This window comes from Physeter macrocephalus, chromosome 16 (assembly GCF_002837175.3).
Source record: "Physeter macrocephalus isolate SW-GA chromosome 16, ASM283717v5, whole genome shotgun sequence".
Classification (NCBI taxonomy): domain Eukaryota; kingdom Metazoa; phylum Chordata; class Mammalia; order Artiodactyla; family Physeteridae; genus Physeter; species Physeter macrocephalus.
Genome location: NC_041229.1, coordinates 246,509 through 255,500, shown reverse-complemented (window position 1 = coordinate 255,500; position 8,992 = coordinate 246,509). Strand labels below are relative to the sequence as shown.

The following is an 8,992-nucleotide window of genomic DNA, read 5'->3' as shown; positions in this document are numbered from 1 at the left end:
AATGGGAGAAAATATTTGCAAACGAAGCAACTGACAAAGGATTAATCTCCAAAATATACAAGCAGCTCATGTAGCTCAATATCAAAAGAAAAAAACAACCCAATCTAAAAATGGGCAGAAGAACTAAACAGACATTTCTCCAAAGAAGATATACAGATTGCCAACAAACACATGCAAGGATGCCCAACATCACTAATCATTAGAGAAATGCAAATCAAAACTACAATGAGGTATCACCTCACACCAGTCAGAATGGCCAACAACAAAAAATCTACAAACAATAAATGCTGGAGAGGGTGTGGAGTAAAGGGAACATTCTTGCACTTTTGGTGGGAATGTAAATTGGTACAGCCACTATGGAGAACAGTACGGAGGTTCCTTAAAAAACTAGAAATAGAACTACCTTATGACCCAGCAATCCCACTACTGGGCATATACCCAGAGAAAACCATCATTCAAAAAGATATATGCACCCCAATGTTCATTGCAGTGCTATTTACAATAGCCAGGACATGGAAGCAACCTAAATGTCCATCAACAGAGGAATGGATAAAGAAGATGTGGTGCATATATACACTGGAATATTACTCAACCATAAAAAGGAATGAAATTGTGCCATTTGCAGAGACGTGGATGGACTCTAGAGACCTAGAGTCATACAGAGTGAAGTAAGTCAGAAAGAGAAAAACAAATACCGTATGCTAACACATATATATGGAATCTAAAAAAAAAAAAGGTTCTGAAGAACCTAGAGGCAGGACAGGAATAAAGACACAGACATAGAGAATGAACATATATACATATATGTATATATTGACATATATACACTACCAAATGTAAAATAACTAGCTAGTGGGAAGCAGCTGCATAGCACAGGGAGATCAGCTCAGTGCTTTTTGTCCAACTAGAGGGGTGGGATAGGGAGGGTGGGAGGGAGACACAAGAGGGAGGAGATATGAGGATATATGTATACGTATCGTTGATTCACTGTGTTATACAGCAGAAGTTGATACACCATTGTAAAGCAATTATACTCCAATAATGATGTTAAAAAAATTTGCATGCATTGAAGTGCTATAAAAGTCCCACGGGTTTTGACACATGCATAGTATTATGGTTCTACCTTTTCAGTATTGTACAAATAGTTTCACTGCCCCAAAATGTCCCCAGTGATTTACCTATTCATGGACTCATGGGTATTTATTCTCTACTTTGGACTATAATCCAATACTGCTTCTTTTATTCTGTTACGTAAATGAGTCTAGCTTTGATCATCAGGGGCTGCCTCTGTTGGCCCTACTGTCCATTTCATATACTGTGTGCATGTGTGTGTGCTGAACATCAAGCACTTCTTTAAGGTGACTGGTTCCTTGTACTGGAGAGTGGTATTAGAAACCAAAATGTGGTTGCTACTTGTGCTCATTGCTACTGGGGTGTCATTGCTTCTAGACCCTCTTAATGATCAAGAAATGTACACACGGCCATGTACACACACACACACACACATCCATATGCATCTATATTAAGCTAAAGATAACTTCACACCAATGTCTTTAACTCTAATCCGTACCAAACCTACCATCCTAGCCGTCTCTTCATGCTGGTCTGCATCCTCTCCCTCAGTCAGTGAGAAACCTGCTCGCACCACCCACCATCAATTTACCCCATTGTTCAGTTTCAGTGTGTGGACATGGGGTGTTCAAACCACCATATGTGCTGTGAGGTGTGACCTCATACCCTTGGGGAAAACAGCTTTACCAGCTGGGGTACAGTACCTATGTACTCCAGTTTTATAGACCCCACCCAATTCCAAAGTTATTTCAATTGGCACCTCCCACCTCCCAATTTCCTTCTTTTAGGTTATTTTAAACATTTGTAATATAGCTAAATTCTTTTGCCACAGTCTGCAAAACCTATGACTGCTCAGCCTCCTAATGATATTTAAAATTTGCATACATTAAGGTGCTATAATGTTCTATGGGTTTTGACAAATATATGTTATATATCCACCATTTTTCAGTATCAGTGCAATTTCACTGCCCCAAAGATCCCCAATTCTTCATGTATTCAACCCTTTCCCTCCATGAATCTCTGGCAACCATTGATCTGTTCAGTGACTCTACTCTGTAGTTTTGCCTTTTCCAGACTGGCATGTAGTTGGAATAACATGGTACGTAGTCTTTTCCTACTAGTTTCTTTCACTTAGTAATAGGCATTTAAGATTCATCCACATGTTTGCGTGTCATGATAGCTCATTTCTATTCATCACTGAATACTATACGAATGTATCACAGTTTTAAAAATTCATTCACCTATTTAAGGGCCTTGTGGTTGCTTCCATTTTTTGACAATTGTGAATAAATCTTGTGTAGACATTTGTGTGCAGGTTTTTGTGTGGATATGATTTTTCAGATTAGTTGGCTAAATTCCTAACAGCATGATTTCTAAATCTTATGGTAAGGCTGCTGAGCTTTGTAAGAAACTCAAACTGTCTTCCAAAGTAGCTGAACCATTTTACATTCTGGCCAGCAGTGAATGAGAGTTCCTGTTGCTTTACATTCTTGCCAACATTTGATATTTCAGATTTTTTTAAAGCCATTTATAATAGTTTGTAGTGCTATCACATTAGTGATATCATGTAATTTGCAAGTCCCTAATGACAAATGATGTTGAGCATCTCTTTGTATACTTTGTGTCATATGTATGTTTTCTTTGGGGAGGTGTCTGTTTAGATATTTTGCTCATTTTAAAATTGGGTTGTTTGCTTTCTTATAATTGTTTTAAGTTTTAAGATTCTTTGCATAGTTTGGATACAAGTCTTTTATGAGATATGTATTCTGCAAATAGCTTCTCCTAGTGTGGGGCTTGTCTTCTTGTTCTCTGGACAGTATCTTTCACGGGGTAAACTTTTTAATTTCAATAAGGTCCAGTCTGTCAATTTTTTTCTTTCATGGATCATGTTTTTGGTGTCGTATCTGATCCTTTATTACCAAATCCAAGGTCAAGTAGATTTTCACACTATTTTCTTCTGGAAGTTTTATAGTTTTGCATTTTACATTGAGTTCTATGATACGTTTCGAGTTAACTTTGGGGTAAGACATAAGATCTGTGTCTAGATTTATTCTTTTAATTAAAAAATTTTTTGTGGTTTACCGATAAATACCAATGCTTAACATAAATTGACCATTTAGCCATTTCTAAGTGCACAGTTCAGTAGGTGCATTCTTTTGCCCATGGGTATCCAATTCTTCTGGTACCATTTGTTGAAATCCCTGTCTTTTCTCCAATGAATTGCCTTGTGCCTTTGTCAAAAATCAGGATAATAAGTGTTCTTAATCAGCATTCTGACCTCCAAACTCCATCACAGCATGAGCTTCCAGAGGAACCCACCCTGTGACACCGAACTTTATATAGAATTGTTGCCGGGATTAAGAGAAATAAAATATACAGTATTTTTCATGATTGCCAGACAGCGTATTTCCTCACTCTCTTTCCTTACAACATCACAAGCTAAATCTTTTTGGGGATACTCCCCCACGTACTCTGTGTCTTCTACCTGAAACATGGCTCCCATGACGAACACACATCAAAAAATGCTTGCTTGGGCTTCCCTGGTGGCGCAGTGGTTGCGCGTCCGCCTGCCGACGCAGGGGAACCAAGTTCGCGCCCCGGTCTGGGAAGATCCCACGTGCCGCGGAGCGGCTGGGCCCGTGAGCCATGGCCAATGAGCCTGCGCGTCCGGAGCCTGTGCCCCGCAACGGGAGAGGCCGCAACAGAAGGAGGCCTGCATACCACCAAAAAAAAAAAAAAAAAAAAAAAAAAAAAAAAAATGCTTGCTTATGCAAAGCTAGATCCACTGTGTTCTGGTTCAGATAGAGCTTGACAGTCAGCCCCAGGTGATAGGAGGACACGAGTCCTGCTGGTTGGATGAAATCTGCTTCCTCCTGTCCCTACATGAGGCTGCAGCTGGAGGTGGGGACCGCGCGTCTCCAGCAATGTCTGTGCCCTCATTGCAGAGTCTCTGCTTCCTTTTGTTCTGGTCTTCTCATCCCCCCTTGAGCCCACGAGTTTACCCATGACTCCAGCCATTGCTTTTTCAGGAACCGTGCTTAAGGACATTAGACAAGGCACTGATTTGCATAGAGACCGTCAAGGCCTCTGCAAAGCCAAGAAATGCACACTGTTAAACATTTACAGTAACATTGACTGCAACCGTGAAAACAATTTTACTGCAGATTAGACACAGTTGGTGCAGAAGCTGTCCCAGCCCTGGAGCTTGGTCAGCAGCTAGCACAGCCTGGGAAGCGATAACCAGCCGCAGCCGCCCGCCATTCTCCCAGTAATCGTCTTCAGTGGAGGGGGGCTCTTCTCTCATTTGGGAAGATTTCCCTCCTGAGATGAGAGATCAAACTACAACGAGGGAGAGGAGGGGCGGGAGTAGCCAAGTCAGAGGAAGTGGAGGGAAGACACAGGATGGGACATTTGCTCGAGCCGTGGGGAACTTGCTGTCAGACAAGGGGAAAAAGGCCAGCGTGCGGAGGACGGAGGAAGGTCTCTTATCACGCGGCAATAATAGGTCTGAGAATAATGGATTCATACTTGGATGCGAGAGAAGAAAGCAATCAAAAGTGCTAGAAGACCCTCTGATTGCTCTCCTTCTCCAGCCACTTTATTTTGTCCACCTTCTTCCCACTGAAGCAAGGCCTTCTCTGCTCTGCATCTGTCTCATCGAGTCCCTCCTTCCCCAGCAACCAGTCGCCACTGACGAGCGCTGAGAATGGCCGTCCACCTGACCCAGATCACCAGGCTCTTTGTGTGTGTGTTGCTTGGGAAAATCTCAGCCAACGAATCCTGCTCCTAACTTCACACTTGATTTTCTTTGTGGCAAAAAGCCAGGGCCATTTGGGCACTTATAAAGAAGAAAAATAAATGACATTTGAAAGAGGTGAGTCTGTCAACATCATTTACACTCTCCCCATTGTGGGTTGACAGGTAATCACCGGGCCTGGTCTAGAGAAGTGACTCTTGAAAAAGAGACAGAGGAATGAGTTCTGTTGGGAATTAGTCACCACGAGCATCAAACAGAGAAGCACGGTGTGTGCTTGAGTGGTGATTCTTCAGACCAGGTCAGGCCCTTGGGAATACAAAGCACATGCCCCCATTAAGCTTTGTATTTTATTCACCATCTGTCAGAGGACCTAGAGCTTTCTGGATTAAATAATCTCCCATTCACTGGTAAATAGTCTTGGGGAAAAGAGAATTATAATCACATTCATATCAAACCTAAAAATACAGGAACAAAAGGAAGAAGACAAAACCATGATATCTAGCTGAAAGCAAGTTTCTCCTTGATTGACGTAATATGAAGATGCCACCAAGCAAGGGCTACAGAACAGTGCATAAAGGGTGTTATGGGTTGAATTACATCCTCCAAAGAAGGTACAGTAAAGCCCTAAATCCCAACACCTCAGCACCTGACCTTAGTTGGAAATAGAGTTTCTTCAGATGTAACCAAGTCAGGATGAAGTCGCTATGGTGGGTGCTAATCCCATGTCACTTATGGTCTCAGAAAACAGGGAAACGTGGACACAGAGACGCACAGAGGGAGATGATGTGAAGTTGGAAACCAGTGACGCGCCTACGAGCCAGGAGCGCCCAAGGCTGCGGGACCGGGGGGACCGTCCTCGCCCTGTGTCCCCAGGGCGAGCGGTGCCTGCCGACACCAGATTTCAGACATCCTGCCTCCAGAACTGGGCGACCATAACATTCTGTGGTGCTTTGTGACAGCAGCCCCAGCAAACTAACATGGGGGGCTCTGGAAATTTTGTGGGTGGCTCTGCATTCCAATGTCATTTAATTTGTTATTTTGCCTCTAGATTTGGACAGTCCATTTGTTGGTCATCTTTCCACTTGGCGTAGGCCATGCTGGAAACCTTGTGTTGGGATCTGTCCGGGGAAGAAAATGGTCCTTGTTCTGCATCAAGAATGGTAAAATGTTCACAGGAGAAGGAGGAGCAGGGGGAGGTGGTGAGGGGGGAGGACGGGGACGAAGCAGCTCATTCAGCATCGTTGGTGCCTCAGCCTCTGTTGGTCCTTCCAGGCCTGCAATACCCTGTGCACTAGGTGGTCACTCAGGGAGGTGACTGCGTGCTCAAAGGAGTGGTCATCCACTAGTTAAAAGTGCATCCGCCTGAAGAAAAACAGACAAAACCCACCTGCCTGTAGTGACTCAGGACAAATGAGGTTTAATTCTTCCCCAAACACAGACCGTCTGGAGGTGGGAAGATGCTGGCCCTGAGGCAGCACTCAGACAGTCCAGGACCAAATGCTGGATTCTCCTTCGTGCTTGAGGCCTCGTGCTCATCCTATGGCAGCTGTGGCTCCAGACCTTTCGTCAGGGATCCAGGCAGGAAGAAGAGGGAATAGCAGCATCGATTTTAACTGTTTCTTTTGTTAGAAAAGGGAAACCCTTCCCAGAAGCAGCTAAATCACATGCATTTCATTGACCTGAACTATATCATGTAGACACACCTGGTGGTTAGTTTTGTGGGAAAATAAGTATTGAGTGGTCCCAGCCTGTGCAGTGGAGAAGTAGGACAAGATCGTACTGGTGACGGCTTTCGGGTTAGCCAAAAACCAGTGTGAGCTGCAGAGGTAGAGTGAGAACATGAACCCGGGGATGTTACATCCTTTCCTCCACAGAACTTTCTTATGGCGAGGCCACCAGCCCATTTCCTATAAGCATCTCTTCTGTTCCAGAGGACCGACCGGATCCCTTGAATGCAGCCCCGTCTTTCATGCCAGGCTGCTGTGGTATTCTGGTCAACTTTCTCTGCATAGAAATAATACGGCATAAAAGGAACCATACCATCTCAGGAGACAATTGACCTGGATTCTAGTCCCAGTTTCGTCATAAATTTCCAAGTATTTTTCCTCTTTGCCTTGGAGTAAAGCGGAAATTTATCCCACATAGTTTTGTGATGTACTTGAAAATAATGTGGGAGTTTCCAAATGAGTTTTTGATTGGATTAATACGAGTACTGTCACACAAACCATTGCCAGGATTTGGAAAGTGTTTTTAGCTTAAAATTACTCTCAAAAGGTATATGACCTCGCTTGAGCCTCATAATAGCCATTATCAAGTGGACAGAGAGAAAGTTACCTTAGAATAAAAGTTGCACATGTAACCAAATTTCTCCCACCTTCAAATTATTGCAACAATCCCAGGAGAGGTATTCAAATTATGTAAAGCTTTTTTGCATGCACATTTTCTTGTTTCAGAGCAATCCATACCTTACACGTTACACTCAGATAAAGTTCGTGAGTCTGTTTAACCCTCCCCTTTCTCTTCCCCCAGCCACAGTTCTTAAGGTGGTTATTGGTTTGGTACTCCTGTCCCTGCTCCATATCTGAGTCTTGTAAGTGGACTAAAATCAGAGGAACCTGTCTTCAAGCTGACACGATCAAACACACTAGTCAAAGCAACCCTCTGCTCCTTCCTGGGAAGGGGGGGCTGTCAATGTCAACATTTCTTATCAGGGACCGTCATTTCACCTGGACCGTTTGTGGAAAGAGATGAACCACAAACGAAAGGGTCAGGTCTGGGCGGTGAGCTCCCCAGATCGTAGGGGTGGGAAGGGTGAGGGTGCCGAGGGAAGAGGAAACAGACACTTCCCATCCCTGATTCCCTTTCCAGCATCACTACGCCTGGAGAGATGCTTATCCTTAGCTGGAAGGAACTCTGTCCTTCACGGCGTTGCACCAGAGAATCCCTTAGTTGTTTTGGAAAGATGTCCCTGTTTGGGTTACTGCCGACAGGGCCCTGAAACTGACCCATTCTCCTTCCATCTCGGGTTTTCTCCGCCACCGCAGGAACCAGTCCTAACTATTGCACGCGGAGCTCTAAGGACCGCCTTCCCAGGACCCCCTCCCCCTAGCTCTGCGCTTGGGGGGCAGGACTGGCTCACGCCGCACAGCTGCTGAGAGAGCCTCCTGAGGGGGCGGGAGGACCTCAGTGTCTCCAAGGGACTGAGTCACCCAGACCCAAGGGTCCGTGCGAGGCCCCGGGCTTTCCCTCCCCCCCCACCCCAGGGGTTCCCCTCCAGCAGGCAGGCAAGGGGGGAGAGGGGCTGACCCTCTGTGCCCACCGTCCACGCTCCCAGGATACCTGCGACCATCTCTGTGTCGCTGGCTGTGCAAGAGAGGGGGCTTCCTTGAGGACAATTCTTGGTGGGAACTGAGAAGGGGTGCCCCTGGTATCTGAACTCACTCCACTTTTCCTCCAAATCCCTTCCACGGCTTGTCCTTTAGCTTCCTCTTCTGAGATTTTCTAGAGCTGGGCCGATGGTGCCTGAACCACGAAAACTGTAGAAGACAAAGAAGAGCTGCTTCTGACCCAACGCCGGCCTCCTGGGCTCTCCCAGAAGTGCTGAACCTGGAGGTGGGTCCGGGACACAGATGGAGACGCCGTGGGTGGCCCAGGGACGTGCAGCTGCCTTCGGTCACCTTCTGCTCTCCCGGACACCCGAGACGGAGGGTGGAAGGCTCAAACAGCAACTCTGCCACGGCCTATTTTGCATCATTAAGTGTTCTGAAAAAAGTCAGTCAACAAAAACGTTTTGGAGAAATGAGTCCTCTATGAAACATATTTCTCCACAGATCAAGTAAAAACTAAAATGGGCAAAAAGAGTTTCCCCGTTCTTCATAAATATATCTATAAGAAATGAAAATTCTAAGGAAGTAGCAAGAAGTAGATGATCCCTGAAATCACAGCAAAGTTTTTGCGAGGAAACATTTATAACAGATTCCAGGATCATGAAATATATACAGATTGTATCTCAAATAAAAGCTTTGATAACGGGTCTCAGAGAAACGTGCTAATCTTGACAGGAGTTGCCGTATTGTAAAAGGAGGGTCTGGGGGTTTCTCTGTCCCAAGTACTTCTGTTGGGGACACCGGGGCATCTCTTTTATTACCAATTCATGACGCTGCC

The 8,992-nt window shown here is 45.0% G+C and overlaps 1 long non-coding RNA gene across 1 annotated transcript in view; it reads right to left on the bottom strand.

Moving 5' to 3' along the window:
• Nucleotides 1-4,257: 4,257 nt before the first annotated feature.
• Nucleotides 4,258-8,992, bottom strand: part of LOC114488011 (uncharacterized) — a 5,198-nt gene continuing 463 nt past the window's right edge. Inside the window, exons 2-3 of the long non-coding RNA XR_003683688.1 lie at nucleotides 8,270-8,590; nucleotides 4,258-6,190 (exon numbers count right to left, since the gene is read on the bottom strand). This is a non-coding gene — a long non-coding RNA (uncharacterized lncRNA). The remainder of the gene's footprint in view (nucleotides 6,191-8,269; nucleotides 8,591-8,992) is intronic.